This window comes from Bos javanicus, chromosome 25 (assembly GCF_032452875.1).
Source record: "Bos javanicus breed banteng chromosome 25, ARS-OSU_banteng_1.0, whole genome shotgun sequence".
Taxonomy (NCBI): domain Eukaryota; kingdom Metazoa; phylum Chordata; class Mammalia; order Artiodactyla; family Bovidae; genus Bos; species Bos javanicus.
The window spans coordinates 37,083,004-37,106,983 of NC_083892.1; the positions used below are offsets into that span (position 1 = coordinate 37,083,004).

General features: G+C 49.9%; 1 pseudogene; it reads right to left on the minus strand.

Annotated features, from left to right (window-relative positions):
* LOC133238307 (myosin-16-like) overlaps positions 1–10,674 on the minus strand; it is a 44,279-nt pseudogene extending 33,605 nt beyond the window's left edge.
* Between the last annotated feature and the right edge of the window lie 13,306 nt (positions 10,675–23,980).

The window sequence follows — 23,980 nt, forward strand, 5'->3', positions numbered from 1 at the left end:
CACTCAACTTCCCTGACTCGTGCCACATGCCAGGGCAGGCCATGCCTACCAGATGTCCTGCTATTCCAGAGAAACCAGAAGTTTGGTTTTTATGTGACACCTTCCAATTTCAAAATGGCATATATTAATTAAAAAGTACACCATTTCCAACACAAATAAAACCCATGTGTGTGGGTAGGGGGTGGTATTCAATGCCCTTGTCTCTGGCTGGGAAAAGAGGTGTGTATGTGGAAGACCGAGTCTTCATCTCACTCTGGACCTTAGATTCTGAGCAGGTCTGCCATGGACAGTTGAGTAGATTGTTGCCTGCACAAGGGCATCCCACTGAGGGCATGAATGCAGTCTGCTTGCTGAACTGCTCACAGGACTATGTCCACGTGCAGTGGTCCTGGGCTGACCTCTCTGCTGCTGTCTGACCAAGATATGGAAGGCATGCATGCATGCTCAGTTGCTCAATCGTGTTTGACTCTTTGCAACCCCATGGACTGTAGCCTGTCAGGCTCCTCTGTCCATAGGATTTTCCAGGCAAAAATACTGGAGTGGGCTGGCCATTTGCTTTTCCAGGGGATCTTCCCAACCCAGGGATTGAACCTGCGTTTTCTGTGTCTCCTGAATTGGCAGGCAGATTCTTTACCACTGAGTCACTTGGGAAACCCAGACAAGGAGTCAGGGGAGAAGGCAGGTGGATCTAAAATCCTATACCCTAGGTCTGTATCTCAACCATAGCATCTCAAAGCCCCATCTGTGAAATGGGCCAGCAATGCTGTGAAACCTCATAGGCTATTGTGAAGGTGGGTGTGAGTAGAACTTTGAGAAACTTTCCTGTAACCTCTTCACATAATTCTCAACTAAACAGATTTGTGTAGAACCACAGAACCCCTCCACACACAGGAGATTCTTTCATTATTGGAAATAGCGGAAAAGCAGTTAAGAGACAATGAGAGAGACGTGAAGATCTTTACTGACAAGCTCAGGCTTCCTGTTAGAATGTGGTAGAAAACGTAGTAGCTCCTCTCATCTGCTTGCTGTGAGATGACACGAGATTTCACCAAGAGATCTGGAAAAGAAGAAGCCAATGTGCCCATGAGTTCAGCCCATTCTCCCTGGAGTGCAGGGATCCCCTCCCCATAAAGCCCAGTGCCATGTCCAGGCATGAGTCCTCTTCCCTCTCCCCCAGACCCATGGCCAGGGCAGGGGGCTGGCTCCTGAGGGAGGGGGGCCTGGGAGTAGGGCTGACCTCCCGCGTGTGATCCAGGCTGTGCTCAGCAGGGCCCCACGCTTGAGTCCCTCTGCTGCTATTTGGAACTTCTCAGTACTTTTGGAACAAGGGGCCCGTGCTTTCACTGTGCGCTGCACCCCATGACGGTAGCTGGTCCTGCCCCCAAGAACTCTCTGAAAAAAGCCTGACTCACAGCTCTCGATGTCAGCTCCTGCCAGCTTGCCCGGAGTTCCGAAGTGGATCCAGATGAAGTTGTCCTGGGCGGGGAGGGTCATGAAGGAGCACGTGTGGCACTGTAGACCAAGCTTGTCACTCCGTCACTCACTGGCTTCGGTCACTCATTGACCCTCCCTCCCCCCAGCCCCCCACCCCGAATTCTAAGGGCACTGCAGAAAGGTGACTGGGCCAGAGGTGGCTGTACGTGGAGTTGTGGATTTCCCACTTGGACAGGCAGAGAAGGAAGTGGACAGGTCTTGGAGCTAAACCTAGGGTCTGGGGGTAGCCTGCAGTTTGGGGGCATCTAATGGAGCAGAGGGGTGCCCTGCAGGAGAGGCTAGAACCCTCTGGAATTCCGCCTTAGGCAGGCGTGGTGGGAGTTGTCAGTCCTGAATATTCATTGGAAGGACTGATGCTGAAGCTGAAACTCCAATACTTTGGCCACCTGATGCGAAGAACTGACTCATTAGAAAAGACTCTGATGCTGGGAAAGATTGAAGGTAGAAGGAGAAAGGGGACAACAGAGGATGAGATGGTTGGTTGGCATCACCGACTCAATGGGCACGAGTTTGAGTAAGCTCCGGGGGTTGGCAATGGACAGCGAGGCCTGGCGTGCTGCAGTCCATGGGGTCACAAAGAGTCAGACACGACTGAGCAACTGAAGTGACACATAGAGGGCGCTGTACCGTGCCTCCTATGGAGAGACGCCGGATCAGTCAAGGACAAACTCTCCTGGAACAGGAGTCTCGGTGTCTCCATCACCTTTTATCCTCACCTCCTCCCCGCCCAGCTCTCTTCCCCAGGCAGTGAGAGGCCCCAGCAGGACATACGGGGTCAGCAGGGAAAGGCGAAGCAGATCTACTGAGCTCCATCCACGACCCAGCTCCCACCAGACAGGCTTCAGGCCACCAGGGCCCTGGGGACAGCGCCTCTCCCGCATCCTGCCAGCCCCAGGGCCCCTCAGTGGGGCGGGGGGGGGGGGGGGAGGCGGTTCAGCCTCCAGCCGCTGCGATCTCTGGGTTCCTGTTTTGACTTCTTAGTCCTTCCATCACCGTGTGCCCACTTCTCTGCACTCAAGCCCCTGGATTTAAATACTGAATTGGACTCTTTTTGTTTGTTTTTTAAAGCATTATTTATTATGAACCATTTTATTTATTAATATTTTTGGGCCGTGCCACACGACTCGTGGGTGGTCTTAGCTCCCTGACCAGGGATTGATCCTATGTCCCCTGCATTGGCAGTGTGGAGTTTTAAGCCCTGGACCGCCGGGGAAGCTCCTGACTGATACCAGTCTCTGGGAAGGAGATGCTGGGACTTGGGTCATCCCATTGGTGAGTGTCAGTCAGCCCTGATTTCCTCCCTGGGGCGGGGTGGTAAAGCCTGTCCCGCCACCCTGGGGCCACCCTGCCGCCGTCACACTGACGAAGCAGGAGGAGCCGTTGTTTCTGGAGCCTCCAGCTCAGGGCTGCCTGGATGATTTGATCCTCCGGGGACCCCTGACCCAGAGAGAAACACTAGGTGGGGTGGCCTGTCGGCTGCTGCCTGGGAAGCCAGGGCTTTCAAATGACAGTGGTGTATGTGCCAGGAACCCAGGAGGGGCACGGCCTTGGGGAGGCGGGCAGAGCGGGACTGGAGGGGACCTGGGAGGAGGGCCGCCGCCTGAGGACTGTGCCCCTGCAGTCCCTGTCAGAGCACCCTTGCCAGATGGCAGGCCTTGATTCTTAGCTGCTGTTTCTTTCCTTTGCTCTTGGTGGAGAGACTCCTATGTGAACCTTGAAACCCTTCCCTGGGCACCCCTGGTGCTCCTGCAAAGTCTTCCTTTCCTCTCTGTTGGCTTTTTACAGTTGCCACTGGCCCAGCTAGTGCTCCCTGAGCCCTGGGGTTGCCAGGGCCTGCAGAAGCAGCGTAACCAGGAGCTGGCGGTTCCCTCTTTCCCCTGCCAAGCACAAGGGGCTCTGGCACAGCACTTCTAGGGGCAGACGTGGCCTGGAGCATCAGAGTCCATCCAGTGGGTCAGATCCGGGTCTGCAGCCACCTTCTCTCTATGGGACTCTGCCCAAGTCGCTTATCTCTCAGCTACCATCTCCTCATCTATAAAGTGGCCCTAACCCAGAGAGCAGCTGTGAGGGTCACAGGGCTCTGCTGTGTGGACCCTAGGCCCCAAGTGTCCCCAGACGGCCCTACCTTCCCATCCGAGGACTGTTTGCCAGTTCCTCCAATGTCGCCAAAGTACTGGATGACTTTCTTCATGTTCTCGGTCTTGCCGGCACCAGATTCTCCACTGCAGGTGGAGAGCGGGTGCAGACAAGTGATGGGCAGAGAGGGGAGTGGCTGCAGAGAGGCATTGCAGTGATGAAAGGTCCCAGCCATCGGGGCCGGCAGGGTGGGGCAGGAGGGGACTTGGGCCCCGAAACCCCTCACCCCGACTCAGTTTAGCAGATGCAGCCTTACCCATGGAGAAGGCAATGGCACCCACTCCAGTGCTCTTGCCTGGAGAATCTCATGGGTGGAGGAGCCTGGTGGGCTGCAGTCCATGGGGTCGCTAAGAGTCAGGCACAACTGAGCGACTTCACTTTCACTTTTCACTTGCACGCATTGGAGAAGGAAATGGCAACCCACTCCAGTGTTCTTGCCTGGAGAATCCCAGGGACGGGGGAGCCTGGTGGGCTGCCGTCTATGGGGTCGCACAGAGTGGGACACGACTGAAGCGATTTAGCAGCAGCAGCAGCAGCCTTACCCTGCTAAGCCCACTCGTTCGCAGACTGCAGATTTCCATACAAAGTCCCCCCAATTAATTCTAAGAAGGCTTAATTACATGTGTAAGACACAGACCTAATTACATGTCTATAGACTGAGAGGCAGGAGGGACACTTATGTGATTAGCATAGACTGATTTTCACGCTCTGTAGGGAGGGACCTGTCAACAGGAAGATGTAATTAGAAAACACTTAGAAACTCAACATTTGGCAACACCCTAGCCGTGACACCTGCATCTCCCTGCATCCTGCCCGGCTTGCAGCACGGCTGCAGTGGCCCGCAGATGAAGAAGAGCTAGGATCCCGTCAGGTCCGAGGCTACACACCTGCCCCTGAAGCCCACATCCTTGCCAAAGGGCCCAAGAATTTACCAGCCCCATCTCAGGAAACTGCCTAGTCGTAAGCAACATAAAGATAAATAGTAACATTAATAAAAATCACTTTGTACTGTACGGTGAAGATGGCATAGGGAATGGTTAAGGGTTGACTTGAGTTCTGGACATTATTTAGCTTGTTTCCCATGTTTTTGTAATGCTTAAATGAGACAGGATGTGAGGTAGGGTTGGTACTTAGCAAGCGCACTCACTGAGCAATATTAAAAAAAAATCTTCAGTGGGTGATGAGGGATCAAGGTTGGGACTGGGTAGCATGGGGGTCTTATGCATTTGGAGCTCCAGCGGCAAAGGGATTTTTCTAGCCCTGCCATGACTGCCCCGGCGGCCCCGTACTATCCCCACCCCTACACGCACCCATGAGCCTGCCGTGATGGGTGCTATCCGCGATGGAGAAGAGGTGGGGTGACATCTCCGTGCACGCTTCTTGCCTTCGTACATGTTGGCCACGTGGGCCCCGTGGATGGGCAGCCACCGGTAGGGGCTGAGTGTCATGCAGAACAAGTCCGAGTAGGTCTGGTGAGAGGAAAAGAAGAGGATTATCTGGCCCTTCTCCCGACACCCCCTTCCCTCTGGACCCCGGCCCATCGCAGAGCATCCTGGCTGGAGCATCCTGCCGTCCTGGAAAGATTCCGTGATGCTCTCTCTGAGGGCAGAATCTATGTCTGAGTCTTTATCCAGTAGGCAAAACCAGGCTTCTCTTTAATATGTATCTGTTTCATTTTCTTTTGGTTTAATTATTGGGTTGGCCAAAATTTCATTAGGGTTTTTTTTTGGTAACATCTTACGGAAAAACCAGAACGATCTTTTTGGCCAACCCCAGGATCTGACTTGATAACATAATCGTTTCTGTGGACAAATACACAGCAAAAAGTCCCCCAGCTGCTCAGTGCCTGCCCCCTCATCCCAGAAGGAAGCACCATGTTGGTTTCTAATATCCCTTTCTCATAGTATACAAACAAACCCAGAGATATGTTCTTGTCCCCTCACCTTGTTCTTAAAGCAAACAATTGTTTTCTATGATACAGATTATTTTTTATTTTTTTAACGGAAAAGTTTTTTTGAAGTATGGTTGATTTACAACATTCTGTTCATTTCTTTGTACGGCACTTTGTACGGCACTTTGTACGGCAAAGTGATTCAGTTATACGTATATATTCTTTTCCATCATCTTTTCCATTATGGGTATCACAGAATATTGAATATAGTTATCTATACTGTCCGGTAGGAACGTGTTGTTTACCCGTCCTATGGATAATAGCTTGCATGTGCTAATCCCCAAGTCCTGCTCCTTCCCTGTCCCGCCCCGCACCCATCCCCTTTGGCAACTACAAGTCTGTTCTCTACGTCTGAGTCGGCTTCTGTTTTGTAGACATGTTCATTTCTGTCGTATTTTAGATTTCACATAGAAATGATACATGATACTCTTTTATATCTTGATTTTTGGATTTTCTTCATGGGAGAGGTTTTCCATGACAGTTCATGGAGTTCTTTATGGACACGATCTGCCAACTGGTGGGCAACAGGGATTGGTCTACTCTTAAGAAGATACTCTTTTACCCTATGGCAATTTTTTTCAGGAAATCATTCCATTTTTTTTTTTTAATCAGAAAAACCAGTGAAGTAGTGAAAGAAATTATTTGAGGGCAGAATAGGTGAGGGCAGAAAATGGCCAAATCCGTGGGTCCCAAGCTTCTCCTGGCAGACATTCACACTGACCTCTTGTGTCTCCACTCTCTGCCTCTTTTCATGTCAACTCGAAAAGTTTCCATTTTGTATTCCAAGTGGGGATACACACCCTCAGCTTCTCCTTAGCAGAGCTGCATTATATTGCATTTTAAAAAGGAACCTTATTAAATAGAAAGCGACCCAAAGAAAGAGGAGCAAAGAGAAGAGGCAGAGAACCCACGCAAAGACGTAAGAGGATGATGCACTGTGTCTCATCCGGGATCCAGCCACCGAGTCGCTCTTTCCCTCCAGCCCTGTCCTGGGGGTTGGGGTGGGGCAGAGAGAGCAGAACAGAAGCGAGTTCTGTCCCTTTTTGGGCCAGAATGAAGAGGAGAAGCCCCCACCACCCTCGCAGGAGGGACATGAGAGGGCGGCTGCCCTGCCTACCCCAGGTTTTCAGTCAGTGGTTCAACTGAGGTGTTGGATTTAAGAGGAGACTCCTGCCCTGGTACCTCAGGCCACTGTCCACAGAGCCTGCAGTCCCTTAGCCCAGAGTCATGGTGTGGCCACCCTTGGGAGCGAGGGCTCAGCTGCAGAGGGGCTCTGAGCAAGCCCAGGCCCTGAGCTTGGCCTTGAGCCCACATGGACATTCTCTGCCCAAGCTCAAGGCGCAGCCAGGCTGCGGATGTGGCTTTTCCCAGAGTGAAATCCAGTGATGCCTCACCAGCCTGTGGCCCTAGCAAATGACCCCAAGAGCTTTCCAGAGATCCTCCAGCACCGCCTGTAGCTCTGGTGCTGCCGAAGGTCTGAATCTGGAACTGAAGCAGTATTGAAGTAGGGCAAGGGGAAGAAGTAAGCGGCAGCTCTCTTGACTGTCACCAAAACCCAGGGAAGGGAAGTCCCCTGACCTTGAAGTGGGGCCCCAGCTCACCCAGTCCTACCAGATTGCCTCTTTCCTTTCTAGTAAAGACATCTAGAGAGGCAGACACGTGGGTTGTTGGGGACGAGAGGGGCCGAAGAACCGCAGCCACCCCCTCCTCTCCCTCCAGCCCTGACACTTACACAGATCCTCGTGTTGACGTAGCATTGACGCAGATTGTCCAGGATGCTGGCCTCGTTCAGGAAGGTCATGTCCGCCAGGTTGCTGGTTTGGTAGAATTTGGGAGGGTTCATCTGCTGGATGTCATCTTCCTTCACGATGAGCGTCTGAGGGTCAAAACACAGCACGCGCATCAGGACATAGAACTGTCTCAACACCACGGCAGCGTCGGGCAGAGTACCACCCGCTCTCTGGCTTCAAGAAAAAAACTGGATCAGTGGGTCCAACTCCCGGTGCAGCCATGTCCCGTCGACGTGGGACGGGGAGGAACATCCACGGCCCTCTGAGCTCTAGGTGCCTCCCCTCTGAAGTAGGGACGGCAATGGCTTCCTTGGCTGGTTGCTGGGAGGATTATATGGGCTGAAGCGGCATCAAGTAAAAAGACCTTGATGTTCCCTCCCTATATTCAGACCATCTCTGACCAGTGCTTCTCTTTCAGCCAAGTCCATTCTGGTAGCTGAACTTGCTCATTGATCCCAGGGACCCTGTGCAGAGATGTGACCCTTGCCCTCTGCCTTGAGAATTAGTGGTGGTTTCTAAATAACAGTGAACATTTCCATTAAAAAAAGACATTCCCCTGCTCCCAGTAAACCACCTTGAAGGATAAAATTGAAAGCAAGCTAGCAAACAAGACCAAAAAAAAAAAAAAACAACCCAACAACGATGAGCCACATATATTTTAGGGTAAAAATAATACAACAAATTCCCATCCCCACTCTGCACCCCAGCTTTTCCCCTGTAAATGTGAACTAGCGCCAGCTCTTGTGTGGCAGCGACTGGGGCCAAAGCTTGAGACATGTGATCAGGAAAACAAATATCTTTCTGCTGCCTGAAGCCTGAGATGTGAGGCTCAAACACCAACTGGGATTTCTGGGACTTTTAATAATTTATGAGTTCAACAGGCAGATAATTTGAAATCTTGACGGTTCTGGAAAATACACCCAGTAATGGTCACCACGCCCACAGTAAATCCAGCTAGATTTCTTTCAGGGTCCATTTCTGGTAGTTTCCTGATCTCTGGGCCTCGCCCACAGGCAAACACTTGTCTTTCAGCCCCAGCAGAGAAATGGAGTTCTGTGGCTTTATCATTAAGAGCCAGATGAGTCGATCTTTTCTGTCCCAAACCCTGCTGTATGCGTGTCTACCGCAGATGCTCCCAGAAGTTGTGTTGTCCTTAAACTGTACCCAAACTGGGGCCTCTGGCGCTTCGCTCTCATCATCCATCATTCCTGGCAGCACTGCAGTGTCCTGCCCTTCTGAGAAGGATGCTTCTCCTGCACGTTAATCTTGACTTTCGTATTCAAACCCACTGGACCCCAGCTGTAGCCTTGTTTTCCTATGGCCACTCCTATCAAAGAGGGGCGAGGCACAGAATAAAGCTTAGATATCGCAAGTTCTGATCATGGAAGGTCTCTGTCCCCTTATCCCTGAAATTAACCAAGCACTGATCCCACACACCCCCCACCCCCCACAGTCCACGTGGAAAATGAGGTGATGCTGTAGAAGGGGCATGGACGTTGGAGCCAGATACAGTAAACTCTGGGGTATTTTTTTCCCCTAGATTTATCAGTTTTATTTTTTTTTAACTTTTAATTTTATATTGGAGTATAGCCAATTAACAATACTGTGATAGTTTCAAGTGGACAGCAAAAGGACTCAGCCACACATATACATGTATCCATTCTTCCCTAAACTCCCGTCCCATCCAGGCTGCCACGTAACATTGAGCAGAGTTCCCTGTGCTGTATAGGAGGACCTACCTTTTTGTCATCTGTTTTAAACACAGCAGAGTGGACATGTCGATCCCAAACTCCCTGTCTCTTCCCCCGACTCCTGTACCTGGCAACCCTAAGTTTGTTCTCTGTGAGTCCAGATGCAGCAAGCTTTGAATCTGAATTCATCATTCACTGTCTTTGTAGCTGTAGGCAAGTTACCTAAAATCTCTTTAATCTTCTGCAAAACAGGGTTCATACATCCTACTACCATAAGGTTATTAAAAGCATTAAGCAAAATATCTAGTGCCTCCCCCAGGAGTTTGCTCCAGGTGAGGGGTCTCCTAAACCAAAATTTCTAGCCACTCTCTGAAGTCAATCCTTGTAGCTGGACAGAGTGTGGACCAACACAGAGAGCTGTGGTAGTAAACCAGCTATACGGGGGGGGAAAAAATCCATGATTTGCACCCTTTGTCATTTCCACCATGGCTGACACCAGGATGCCAAAGGTTTAACGACCACCTGCAAAGCCCCCGAATGTTTAGAGTTGGATCCTTACAAGCCAGGACAAGGCAGCCCCAGCTCAGCACCACCACGCAGCAATGGGCTCAGTGCCACCATCTGTAGCTCATGACACTGGAGAACTCACCTGGGTTGCCCAGGGTATTCCAGGTCCTGTCTCACAGCCCTCACACCATCATGGGCACGTAGCACAATTTCCTGATGGATGTGATGCTCCTTCTCACTCTTGATGGGATGCTCCTCCTTACTCTTAGAAAATTGATTCCATGTGAGAGCTGTCTGAGGCTTTAAAGATAAGTAACTCTCATGATAGGCTTCCCAGGTGGCTTAAGTGGTAAAAAGTCTGCCTGCAAATGCAGGAGCTGTAGGAGATGCAAGTTTGATCTCTGGGCCAGGAAGATCCCCTGGAGGAAGACATGGCAACCCACTCAGTATTCTTGCTTGGAGAATCCCATGGGCAGAGGAGCCTGGTGGGCTACAGTCCATGGGGTCGCAAAGAGTCAGTTGGACACGACTGAAACCACTGAGCGCACACACACACACACACACAACTCTCGTTACGATCTCTTGCACACATTCACTGTTTTACAGAGCATACAAAATACTCTCATGTCATATCACATTGGAATCTCTACTGTGAGAAAACCAAAGGTCAGAGAGGGAAAGCATTTTGCTTAGGGCCCCACAGGTTGAGTGTCATTGAGTCTGCACTTGAACCCAGCACAGGGGACTCAGAGGCATCAGCTTTTCTGGCCACGGTGCCTCTTGAGTCCTGGGGGTCCAGGACTCAAGCTCAGTTTCATCCTGAGGATCATTTCCCACCCAGCTTGTTGGTGATCGTCTTCATGGTGACTTGGTCACCCTGTTCAGACTGGTTCTCCCCAGCGATGAAGCCCTCCTTCTCATCCTTGACCCAGCAGGAACTCTTGATGTCATAGGGCTTGTTCATGCCTTCAATCCTCCCCTTATCGGGAGGTGCCAGGAAGGGCATCTGGTCCACATTAGCCCCACATTCACCTTTGTGTGCACCGGGCATCGTGGCTCAGCTGAGGGAGGAGCAGGAAGGAGCCACCGGTGGGAGCCAGGGCTTCCCTGGGTGCCGGAGCAAAAACAGGATGGTTTGCCAAGACTGTAGTACAGGCTGGGGCTGCTTCTCTCATGCCACTTTCATTGTCTTGGTGCTATTAGGTCTTAATAACTAAGAATAATGGCTTCCAAGGTGGTGCTAGTGGTAAAGAATCCACCTGCCAATGCAGGAGATGCAAGAGGCGAGGGTCAGAAGAACCCCTGGAGTAGGAAGTGGCCACCCACTCCAGTATTCTTGCTGGGAAAACCCCATAAACAGAGGACCTGGTGGGCTACAGTCCACTGGGTTGCAAAGAGTCCAGCACGATTGAGTGACTAAGCACACACATACCACTGAGAATAACAAATAAACTGATAGCTCCTCAGAGTTGTGTACCCCCAGCCACCACACAATGCTTCTGCGTCTGTAGTTCCATATGCCCCCACACTAAGGCTGTGAGGTAGGGTTCAGGGATTTGATGTTATGGAGGAGAAGATAAAGACCAAGAGAGGTTAAAGCATGGACTTTTAACCATGAAATGGGACGAGAAAACAATTACCATTTGGTTTTCATTTTCCCGTAAGGTCTGAGCAGAGGCCACAAGCCACCACAGTCCTGCTCTACTGTGGCCTGTCCCCAACAGAAATCCCACTATTCTCCTTTCACGGTAGCATGGTTGCAGGCATCTCTAAATACGACTTACACTCATCTCAGCTTCAAAATGATGGTCTCATGAGACCCTCACTTAGAAGTTATTATTTAAATCTACTAACAGTAAAGTCTACTTTGAAATGCTATATCAAAAACTGATTTTTGAAAATATTTTGATAACTGAATTTTAATACCCCTGGTTTCCTTTGTGACCCTGCATAGTTTATTTTGTGCATTTAAAAACACTAACCTGAGCAGAGGGCCACAGGCTTTGTCAGATGCTAAGTGAGTCCCTGGTGCTGAATAATCGCCCCGGCTCAGTGATTCTCTCTCTTAAGATGAGGCCAAAAAAAAAAAAAAAGATGAGGCCAGCCGGGAGTCAAGGCTGGGCCTCTTGGTTTCCAAATGCAGACAGTCTCTCAGGAAGGCAGAGGACCGGGGACTTTTAGTAGCAGAGAGAAGTCAGGGGCATCCCAGTCTGTCTTGAGGGTGAAGGACCTTCTGGAAGGTTGGGGGAGCAGGTGGTTCTGAGCCCCTTTGCCAGAAGTGCTGTTCTCAAGCCAAGGGGACAGCCTTCACCTTTAAGCTGGAGACGGAGGCTCTCACAGTGGTGCTCCTGGGCCTCCTACTGCACTGAAGTATCCTTGGGGGAGCTCCAGCATTCCCTGCCAGTTTTCCAAAAGAGGCCGAGTCGGAACAGGAAAGTGATGGAGGCAAAGTCAGACGCGTTCTCCTCTTCTCATCTCAGTGTGGTGTCCAGGTTAGAGAGTTCTGACCAAAGCCTGGGTTCTCCAACCCTTAAGCTGGTCCATTTCACAGAAAATGAGAATGAGAGAAGGGGTATCAGGGGTCCTGTGCCTTTGTGGCCCACTGACTTCTTTGTCCATCTGGCGATGTCTGTGCTCTCATTGGACAAAACTTTAAATTCAGGTAATAAAATGAATAAGATCACCAAGGAAACAAATGACATCGACATGTAATGAACACAGTATTAAACATGCCTGATACGGCAATACACGCACTTCTTTATGAAGGTATCTGGTAACACGATCTAACAGTGAAGGAGGAAATAGAACAGGCTCCATCTCGAAAGCAGGACTCTATCTTGGACCGGACTGTGGGCTTTGAGCTATATGCCCAATATCTATGGAAAGGACATACCAACTGGAACATCTGGCCCCCAGAAGGAAGAGCCCCGGGGATCTCCGTTGCCTAAAGAATACCCTAATTATCTGTGTAACCGAATAGAATCATACATTGTATTATGCTTATTGGGGTATGACCACAGGCCTATTGATAATCCCTCCTCCACTGTTAACTACCTAGGCTTAAGGCATATGATCATGGGTTAACTTTGATTGTATCTTTCTTTTTCCTTTGTTCAGACTAGTTTCAGGGAACCTTATACACTTAGGGTATATAAGACTTTCACAAAAACTGGTTGGGGTCCTTGGCTAAGAGGAGACTCTGCCTTGGGCCCGCCGGTGTAATAAACTGCACTCCACTATCTGCATTGTCCGTCTGAGTGAGTTTGTTTCCCGGAATGTGTGGCTACAACAACAGCAGGTCTAGTAACTTTCATTTTAAAGCAGCCGTGAGAATTAATCTTTTGAGCTCTCTGCAATAACTGTGATATATGAAAATACTGGTGATTTCCTTTGCTGACAAAGTCACAGGTACTGCTAATACGACTGTGGTTTGTCATCTGTGTTAAAAAGGGGGAGGAGATGGTACATTTCGGGTAAAGGTGGTGAACATCATGATGCAATCGTTCTCCTGCTGAAGACCCCCAAGCCCAGGGTAGGAACCCTACCCGATCCCCCCGGAGTCCCATCTCTGGTGGAGAGCATGGGGCTGGGAGGTCCCCGGTAGCTTTGGACTGTCTTCCTCCAGCATCTAGGAGACCAGGCTCTCAGCTCTGCCACAGTCACCCTGGGCAGCTCAGTGGCCTCGCTGGGCGTCCCCCACCCCCTTTCTGGAAGAGACACTGTCTCTTCATAAACTTTCTCTTGCCATTTGCTGTCCCTGGCAGGATGATCGCACTGCCTTTCTGCGGTCTCATTTTAGTGGTTCTGATTGACATAGATGGAAGTCACCAGGGAGATGAGACCAAAATCCACATGAAAAGAAAACGTGAGTATCCACAAGGTCAGATTTTTAAAATGCATTAGATTTGTCTTGAAAACAGAACAACTTCTCCTGTCTCTGTGCTGGGTTCCTTTTCAATCGTCCTAATTAGGGAGGAGGGGCCAGAAATTCTCCTTTGTTTATTCCAATTAAGTTGCTTGTATTTTTTTTTTTTAATGGTGGTTTTGCCACAAACCACAGGTGGCCCTTGTCCTGGCCTGGTGGCCTGGGGCACAGATCCCTGGGACCAGGAACCCTGAGGGCCATGCAGGCCTCTGACACCAGGAACCACCCCTCTCAGGAGCCACCAGCCTCCTGCTCAGTTGTGACCGCATCTTCCAGGGCTCCCTGCATGTAAACAACTCCTGCTCCCTGCCTCCCAGACAACTGCTTTTCCCAGTCATCTTTGATAACAAGATCCAGTTTTCAAAACCACAAACCACAAAACAGAGAAAAAAATCAGTGCATGGGATGCAAACGCTTAAAGTGTCTTAAGAGGAGGAGAGATGCATTGCAGAGTGTGGGAAGTGGGTGGCGGGGATTGAACCCAGCTCAAGTCCAACATCCCCGCCATCCCCTGGTGGGAGCCAGATGGTGCAGTGGAGTGGGGCTGATCTGGGTTCAAGCCCCTCTGTTCCTGTCTCGCTGTGGAACGAGGCAGCTCTCTCCTGTCCCCTAGGTCCAGAGCCCCGGGAGCATTGAGTGATGTGCCCACTCTGCAGCCCCTCAAGAAATGCCTCCTCTCTGCTCCCCCTTGTGAATCTCTCATTGTTACATCTCCTTTCCTTGGGTGGCTTCTCCATGGCACCCCCTCCCCATTCCCCACCTCCCCCAGCCCCCTCTGTGGTACTCACCTGAGGTCACACTGGAAGAGATTGGGTCCCCCCAGAGGCTGGCCTTTCCCTTTTATACCTGCCCAGCAGGTCTGAGCCAGCAAAACTTAAAAAAGAAGAAAACAACCCCTCCAGGGCTCCAGTGGGCTCAGTAGGCCTCCCCTTCCGGGGCTTGACTGGATGCTCCCAGGTCCCTCTGCGGGGATCAGTGAATGCCCTGCTGCTAGGACATTTGCCTTCCTCCCAATGCCCTTGTGGGAAAACTGATGACCCCAGCCCAGGGGTGTAGGCTGTGGGCAGAAATCAAAGAGCTGGCTAATGAGTTTTCCTCTTAAAACTGTAATTGCACCATGCAGGGGGCTTACGCTCAAGGAAGAAGACATGGGTGGGCTCATTCAAGGCCCTAGGCATGGATAAGCCTGGATAACAGCTGGTTGATGACTCTGTCCCTTTCACATGCTCAGGCCAGAAGTGTGAGCTTGGACTTCCCTCATCTGATCATGGCTGTGGGCCCCCTCCAGCCCACCATGGCCAGCAGAGCCCATGGGGCACCATGGTACAATGGCAGCTTTGAGTTCTGAATCTTGACCTCTAATTCTTCTGTGGTTTTCCTTGTTCTCCAGGCCTTGAGCAAGTCCCTGTCTTCTCAGGGCTTGTCTTTTCCATCCATAAAAGAGGATGGAAGGACCTTAAGAGTCCTTCTCTGATGGCTCAGATCGTAAAGAATCCACCTGCAATGCAGGAAACCCGGGTTTGATCCCTGGGTTGAGAAGATCCCCTAGAGGAGGGCACGGCAACCCACTCCAGTATTCTTGCCTGGAGAATCCCCATGGACAAAGGAGCCTGGGGTCGCAAAGAGTCAGAGCCACTAAACACAGCAGGAGTCCTTTGTGACTTTCTCAAGCCCAGAGACAGCCTCTGGGTCTGGAGGGAGAAACTTGCCCAGGGAACTTCCTTCTGCAATCACCCCATCTCCACCCTCTGATCCCTAATTCACTATTCTTTTAATTGATAAAGAATTTAATGTAACATAAAATTAACCATATTAAGTAACTAACTCAGTGGCATTTAGTATATTCTCAGTGTTCTGTAGCTGCTTACCACCTCTATCTATTAACAGTTTGAAAACATTTTCATTAACTCAAAAGGAAATCTACAAACCATCAAACAGTTTCTCACCCAGCCCTAGGCAGTCACCAGTCTGCTCTCTGTCTTTATGGTTTTAGCTTTTCTAAGAATTTTAGAAGTAAAACCATACGACGGCATACAATGACTTTTGTGCCTGGCTTCTTTCATTTAGCATAACGGTTTCAAAGTGCATCTACACTGTTGAATGTATCAGCACTTCACTCCTTTTTAGGGCTGAATAATCCTCTTTCTATTTGTTGGACCACAGTTTCTTTATCTGTTCATCCACTGATGGATATCTGGGTTGTTCCCACCTTTATTTTATTTTATTTATTTTTTTGTTTGTGTCAGTTCTGTGTTGGGGCACATGGGATCCTCGTTGCATCACGCGGGATCTTCCACTGTGGCTCGAAGGCTCTCTGGTTGTGGTGTGTGGGGCTCTCAACTGCGCCGCAGCTTGGGAGATCTTAGTTCCCTGACCAGGAGTTGAACTCATGTCTCCTGCATTGCAAGGCAGATTCGTAACCCCTGGTCTACCAGGGAGTCCCTTGTTTCCACCTTTTGACTGCTGTGCATTGTGCTGCTCTGAACAAACGTGCGCCTGTGTTTGTTTTCCATTCTTTTGGATATTTCCTTAGGAATGGAATTGCTGGGCCATTTGGTAATTCTATGTTTAGTTTTTTGAGGAATCCCCAAACTATTTCCACAGGAGGCTAAATCATTTCACCTTCTCACCAGCAGTTCACAAGGGTTCCAATTTCTCCACATCCTCCCTAACATTTGGGCTTCCCTGGTGGCTCAGGTGGTAAAGAATCTGCCTGCAATGCAGGAGACCAGGGTTCAATCCCTGGGTCAGGAAGATCCCCTAGAGAAGGAAATGGCAACCCATTCCAGTATTCTTTCAAGAGTACTTGAAGAGTACTTGGAGAATTTCAAGGACAGAGGAGCCTGGTGGGCTACAGTCCATGGGGTCACAAAAAGTCGGACACGACTGAGCAGCTAATACACATCCATCACTAACATTTGTTATTTTCCTTAAAAACAAAAATAAAAACTATGGACATCCTAGTGGGTGGGAAGTGGTATCTCATTCTGGTTTTTATTTAGACTCCCCAAGGAGATCCAATCAGTCCATTCTAAAGATCAGTCCTGGGTGTTCTTTGGAAAGAATGATGCTAAAGCTGAAACTCCAGTACTTTGGCCACCTCATGCGAAGAGTTGACTCATTGGAAAAGACTCTGATGCTGGGAGGGATTGGGGGCAGGAGGAGAAGGGGACGACAGAGGATGAGATGGCTGGATGACATCACTGACTCGATGGACGTGAGTTTGAGTGAACTCTGGGAGATGGTGATGGACAGGGAGGCCAGGCGTGCTGTGATTCATGGGTTGCAAAGAGTCGGACACGACTGAGTGAATGAACTGAACTGATGCCTGATGATGTTGAGCATCTTTTCATGTGCTCGTTGGTCACTTGCATATCTTTGGAAAAATGTCAAGTCCTTTGCCCATTTTTAAATTGGTTTGTCTTTCTGTTGTTGAGCTGGAAGTGTTCTTTATATATTTTAGATACTGGACCCTTATCAGATATATGATTTACAAATATTTTCTCCCATTCTGTGGGCTTTTTCAGTTTTTGATAATGTCCTTTGATGCACAAAAGTTAATTTTATTTATTTTTTCTTCTTTATCTATCTTAAATTTTTTTGCAGTGTAGTTGATTTACGACATTGCGTTCATTTCCGCTGTCCAGCAAAATGACTCAGTTATACATGTATATTCCTTTTCGTGTTCTTTTTCATATGGCTTATCACAGTATATTGAGTATAGCTCACTGTGCTATACAGTGAGGGAAGTAAAAGTCTCTCGGTTGTGTCTGACTCTGTGTGACCCCATGGACCATACAGTCCGTGGAATTCTCCAGGCCACAATACTGGAGTGGGTAGCCTTTCCCTTCTCCAGGGGATCTTCCCAACCCAGGGATTGAACCCAGGTCTCCCGCATTGCGGGCGGATTCTTTACCATATGAGCCACAAGGGAAGCCCAAGAATACTGGAGTGGGTAGCCTGTCCCTTTTTCAGCAGATCGTCCCGACCCAGGAATTGAACCGGGGTCTCTTGCATTGCAGGCGGATTCTTTACTAACTGAGCTATCCGGGAAGCCCTATCCAATAGGATCTTGTAGTTTATCAATCCTATTAATATATTTACTAGTTTGCATATGTTAATCCCAAACTCCCAAAATTTCCTTCCCCCACCCCCCAAAAAGTTAATTTTAATGCAGTCCAACTTATCTGTGTTTTTTTTTTTTTTTTTTTAATTTTGCCACCCTGTGCTTTTGGTTTCATATTTAAGAACCCACTGCCAAACTCAAGGTCATGAAGATTTGTCCAGCATTTTCTTCTAAGAGTGGTACAGTTTTAACTTTTACATTTAGGGTTGATGCCTCGATTCACTCTTATTTATTTATTTTTTGGCCACACCATGTGTACCATGTGTGATCTTAGCTCCCCGACCAGGGATCGAACCCGGGCCCCCTACACTGGAAGCGTACAGCCTTCATCTCTGGACCACCAGGGAAATCCCTGAATCCACTCCTAAAGGAAAAAGGAACCCACTTAAGACAGAGCTAATTTCCCTATTTTCTCTCTAGATTTGGGCCTGGGAACCAACTACTTAAGACCCAAAGAACCTTTTATTTAGCACATAGTAATGTCTTGCATATGTTTTCTATTACCATCTGATCCCTAGAGCATGTCCCTGTATTCTGAAAACTGGAATCCCACAATGAAGACTCATATTGGCAAGTGGTCTTTTACCAGCACTCGCTCAGCCTGAATACTGCACACCTGAGGATGAACCTCACTTCTCCTGAGCAGGGCCTCAGTTTCCCCAAAGGTAAAAATCAGGTCTTGGCTGAGACTCCTCCCTGCAGGGCTGTCTGCGATGCTGCCGCCGAGGTGCCCTTCCCTCCCACCTACTGCTCTTCAGAGTCTGTTCACGGGACGGGGTTGTTTTTCATCTCTCTAGCAGTAGGGCTTCTCTAAAGGGCAGACCTTTGTGCAGAAGTCTGGCTTGTGAACGATGAAAGTGGAGCTTCTCTGGGTAGAGCCTTTGAGGACAGTGCCCAGACATCCAGGAGAGGAAAGTGGGGGGGGGCCCTCCACCCCTCCCCCACCAGCCGAGGCCTGGAGTCCATCCTCGGAGTGCAGTGCCCCACCCAGAGCCCGGGGCGCTTCCAGCTTCTTCCCTCGTGATTCTCATCTTCTGGCTAATGAGTTGGGGGCCAGTGAGAAGAGCCTGGCCCCTGCCCTGCCGTGATTCTGGGAAGGGATATTCCCCAACAGGAGGTTCTTCAGGGCGGGGTGGTGCCCAGCAAGAAAGAGCACACTGCTGTAGGGTTGCTGCCTAGAGTTTGATGAAAAGACAACAAGCTAACTGGGGCAGTGTCATGGGAAACCCACGGAGGATGGTGAGGGGCCGCCCCCATCCCTAGAGAGGTGACTGAAGAGCCACCCCACCTGGATACAGCTGTAGGGAAAGCCTGGCCCTCAGGGCTGACACAGCCACTGCCCAGCCAGACCCAGTGGGAGAGCAGGGACCTGGAAGGCCAGGGGAGACCAGCCTCCTGGGACACCGGACAGGGTGGTGATGGGTGGCAAACTGCTGTTGTCGTTGTTCAGTCGCTCAGCTGTGTCCGACTCTTTGTGACTCCATGCACTGCAGCACACCAGGCCTCCCTGACCATCACCGACTCCCGGCGTTTACTCAGATTTGTGTCCATCGAGTCAGACACGATGGCCATGCCATTCAACAGACAGAGGATGCCATTCATCCTCTGTCGCCCGCTTCTCCTCCTGCCCTCAATCTTTCCCAGCATTAGGGTCTTTTCCAATGAGTCAGCTCTTACCATCGGGTGGCCGACGGGACAGACCTAAAGCAAACGTAGGGCATCCAGCATCTGCCCCCACAGTCTCTTGTGGTTTGTCTTTCTCACAGGGAAGGGTTGTTTTTTAAATTTTTTAATTGAAAAGGCCATCTTTTTTTTTTTTTTTCATTTCATTTATTTATTTATTTGGCCCCATCATGCAGCATGTGGGACCCTAGTCCCCCAACCAGGGATCGAACCCGTTCCCCCTGCATTGGGATCGTGGAGCCTTAACCACTGGACCACCAGGGACGTCTCCATGGGGGAGTTTTTAATGGTCAGCATGCCAGAAAGTTCCATTTCAGTAAGTGTGCTTGGTCTGGGGAAGGCCCACAAGGTAACCAAGAACAGGTGAATGCATTGTTCTCTGCCTACAAAAATACACTAAGAATCGCACTGGGCTTGGAGTCATCTGGCTCCTAAAGGTACCTGCGGGAAGTCTAGTGATGTCTTTCTGTAGGAGGTAAGCTGACCTGAATCCCCTGGGGGAGAATTTCGTGGAGTCAGGGGTTGGTGTTGATTCAACCATGAAAACAAAGGGCTCCTTTGTCCATGAGCTCATTTTGATCCTTCCAACAACCTGGGCAGGTGGGTAGGGTGAATGAGTTGAATGACCTGCTTTTAGCAGATGAGAAAACCAAGGCTCAGAAAGACGAAGCAATTTTCAAGAAAGCACACAGCGAGTCAGCATCTGAGACATGGCTTTGTTTTTCTTCCTGGCACTTGTCACTATCCAACCATGCATTATAGATCTGCTAGGTGACTTGGGGGTCTTGTCCTCATAGAACATGAGCGTGGTGATGACAGGGGCTTGATCTCTCTACTGGGAGGTACTGCATTGTGGTGGTCAAGAACTTGGACTCATGGGACTTCCCTGGTGGCCCAGTGGTTGGGACTCCCTGCTTCCACTACAGGGGGCATGGGTTCCACCCTTGGTCAAGGAACTAAGATCTTGCATACCCCAAGGGATGGGCAAAATAAATTAATAAAAGACAGCTGTTATTATTATTTTTAATAAAAGAACTAGAATCAGAAACCAGATTCCATGAGGTTTGCCCCTTACTGCTCTCCCTGCCTCAGTTTTCTTGCCCATAAAATGAGGATAACACTGATTACCAATTAGGCTTCTTGTTCAGTCTCTAGGTCGTGTCTGACTCTTTGTGACCCCAGGGACTGCAGCACGCCTGAGGACTGCAGGCCCCTCTGTCCTCCACTATCTCATGGAGTTTACTCAAATTCATGTCCATTAAGTCAGTGATATTATCTAACCATCTCATCCTCTTCTCCTCCCACCCTCAATCTTTCCCAGCATCAGGGTCTTTTTCTGTGTATCGTCTCTTTGTATCAGGTGGCCAAAGTATTGGAGCTTCAGCTTCAGCATCAGTCCTTCCAATGAATATTCAGGACTGATCTCCTTTAGGGTGGACTGGTTGGATCTCCTTGCAGTCCAAGGGACTCTCAAGAGTCTTCTCCAACACCACAGTTCAGAAGCATCAATTCTTTGGTGCTCAGCCTTCTTTATGGTCCAGCTGTCCCATCTGTACCTGACTACTGGAAAAACCATAGCTTTGACTATATAGACAGACCTTTGTTGGCAAAGTGATGTCTCTGCTTTTTAATGCACTGTCTAGGATTGTCATAGATTTCCTTCCAAGGAGCAAACATCTTTTAATTTCATAGCTGCAGCCATGAAATTAAATAGGTTGTTGGGAGAATTGAGTTCATACTTGTAAAGTGCCTGGCATCTAGTAGATGATCAACAAAATATTTGTTGAATGAATGAAAGCTGGAGCCCTTTGATGGGACCAATGACTCCAAGCACAGCACTCTATTCAGGGAAGTGGAAGTTGTTCTTGGTGTCTGCATCTGGAAACCCCTTGGCTCAGCATACACAGAGGGCTGGGCTCTGCTCCCAACAGAACAGGCCTGCTCCTCCTTATGCAACAGTCTCGCCTGCCTGCCTGCCTTTCCGCAGTCCCTGGAGCTCTGCGGCACGTTCTTCACTAGACCCCAGCAAGGACAGATAGTTAACTGGACTCTTTCTCTGCCTCCAAGGAGGCTGCACTATTGTCTACGGGCCTCCGGTGGGGGAGAACTGTGCTGAGTGCTGGAGCGGGAGGCAGACTGAGGCGGGCAGGGGAGCTGAGGAGATGAAGGCGGGGGAGCGGCACTTTGATCCATCCTCTGCCTTCTGCTCCTTCTCCACCCTGAGGACCACACCCCCAACCCCCGCAGTGCCCCCTGCAGGGTCCCCGAGTGCCAGGACCAGGGCCCATCCATAACTTTGGATGGAGCGAAGTTCTCAGTCAAGGTGAGTTGACGAAAATCAAACCCCTAATGACTTCCCTGGTGATCCGGCGGTTGAGAATCCACCTTATAGTGCAGGGTTCAATCCCTGGTCAAGGAACTAAGATCCCACACGCCCTATAGCAACCAAGCCTGCGTGTGGCAACTAGAGAGTCCATGCGCTGCAATGAAATATCCCGCATGGCACAGCTAAGACCCGATGCAGCCAAATTATTAAATAAATAAGTTTTCTTTTTTTTAATTGGACTCCTGTCCATATCCACAGCCAGGAAGCCAAACCTACAGGTTTGCTACCATGTGCCAGACCCTGGATCGGAGCCAGCTGCTCCTGGGATAGGCCCCCTTCCTGTGAAGCCAAACGCCAGCTCTGGAAGGTCCACGGGGCAGGCCTTTCCAGCCTATGAGGGCCCCTGCTGTTGGGCATTCAGTGGTCACTCTGTCCTACACTCCCCTAGGGGCCAGCCCTGTACCAGGGCCTCCTGCTATGAAGCTGGTCCGTCCATCCATGATGGCAGGGTATGCGGCTGGGTGCGGTCTTCTCTCCTCACTTAAAAGGAGAAATGTGACCTTGTCCAGTTGGATACAAAGTGTCGGCTTCTAGAACATTCTTAAACCACAGAGGCCTCTTAAGTGGAAGGAGTTCCGTGACTCTGAGTCTCATTTTTGACCTTGGGTAAGTCATTTCACCTCCAGGAGCCTCCAGTTCTTCACTATTAAATGGGACTAATAATAATGACAATAACTACCACTAACTTCACAGAGCTGATGAAATGATCAGTTGTGGACTCAAAAATGCTTTTTAAAAATTTGTAACTAATCATCATCAACGAATGATGCTGAGCATCTTTTCACATGCTTATCTGTCACCCAGATAGCAGATGCAGTGAGGCATCTGTTCAGGTCTTTTGCCCATTTTTCATCATCAGATAGTTTTCTTTCTCTCTTTCCTCCTTCCTCCTTTCTTCTTTGGGCCATGCCATGAAGGATCTTGGGCTTCTCTGGTGGCTCAGACTGTAAAGAATTTGCATGCAATGTAGGAGACCTGGGTTTGATCCCTGGATTGGGAAGATCCCTTGGAGGAGGGCATGGCAACCCACTCCAGTATTCTTGCCTGGAGAATCGCCATGGACAGAGGAGCCTGGAAGACTACAATCCATGGGGTTGCAAAGAGTCAGACATGACTGAGCGACTAAGCACATGTGGGACCTTAGCTCTCCAAGCAGGGATGGAAGCCGTGGCCCCTGCAATGGAGCATGGAGTCTTAAACACTGGAAGTCCTAAGACGTCCCTATTTTCTTATTAATTTATTTTGAGAGCTCTTTGTATATTCTAGACCCAAGGCTGTTGTTGGATATATGCTATGAAGATACTTTCTCCTAGGCCGTGGCTTGTCTTTAAATTGTTGTTGAATGGTAATAGGCTGCCTACATATTAAGGATGTTCTCACATGACTCAGAATGGAGACCCCAAGAAACTCCCTCCATGTACCTCTGCTTATCTCTCCTGGGCAGCATACCCCGGGCACGTTGGGCTCCTCTGAGCAAGGTCAAGTGTTGGAGCTGTGAGTTCTGAGGACTTGGCTCAGGGCTGGGGCTGGGAGGGGGTAGGGCCAGAGTAGGAATATATTTATCCTGCCTGGTGACCCTCGGCCGGTTTCCACAGGTGTCAGCAGAGTCATGTCCTCAGCAACCCGATCTCCACCCCTGTGGAAGCAGCTCATTACAGCCTCTCTGATCACCCCAGCTCTGTGTTCCACACGGTTTGGACGTACAGGTTATTGTTAAGCTGCTGGGGCCGGGGCACGCTGGACCCACGCCTCTAGGGATCCAGGTTCTGGAACCTTCCGATCAGGCGAAGGGCAGCTGAGTCAAGCCTCAGGCTTCTGGCCCCACCCTCCCACCTTGGGCCTGGAGCAACCCCTCCCCAGGCACTTCCCACCCAGGCTGCCACCTCAGCTCCTTCAGGGAACCTCTTTAGAAGCCCAAACACCATTGTTCTCTTCTCTCCTCCTCTTTTAAGGTGGCGCTGGCGGTAAAGAACCTGCCCGCCAATGCAGGAGATGCGAGAGACACGGGGTCAATCCCTGGGTCAGGAAGATCCCCTGGCAACCCACTCCAGTATTCTTGCCTGAAGAATCTCATGGATGGAGGAGCCTGGCAGACTACAGTCCATGGGATTGCAAAGAATGGGACATGACTGAACTGACTTAGCACAGCACACATTTATTTCCTTATTCATTCATTCATTTTGGCTGCACCGGGTCTTAGATATGGCACGTGGGATCTTTTAGTTGTGGCAAGTGAGATCTGGTTCCCTGACCCAAGCCCCCTGTCTTGAGAGCCAGAGAGACCCCTAAGC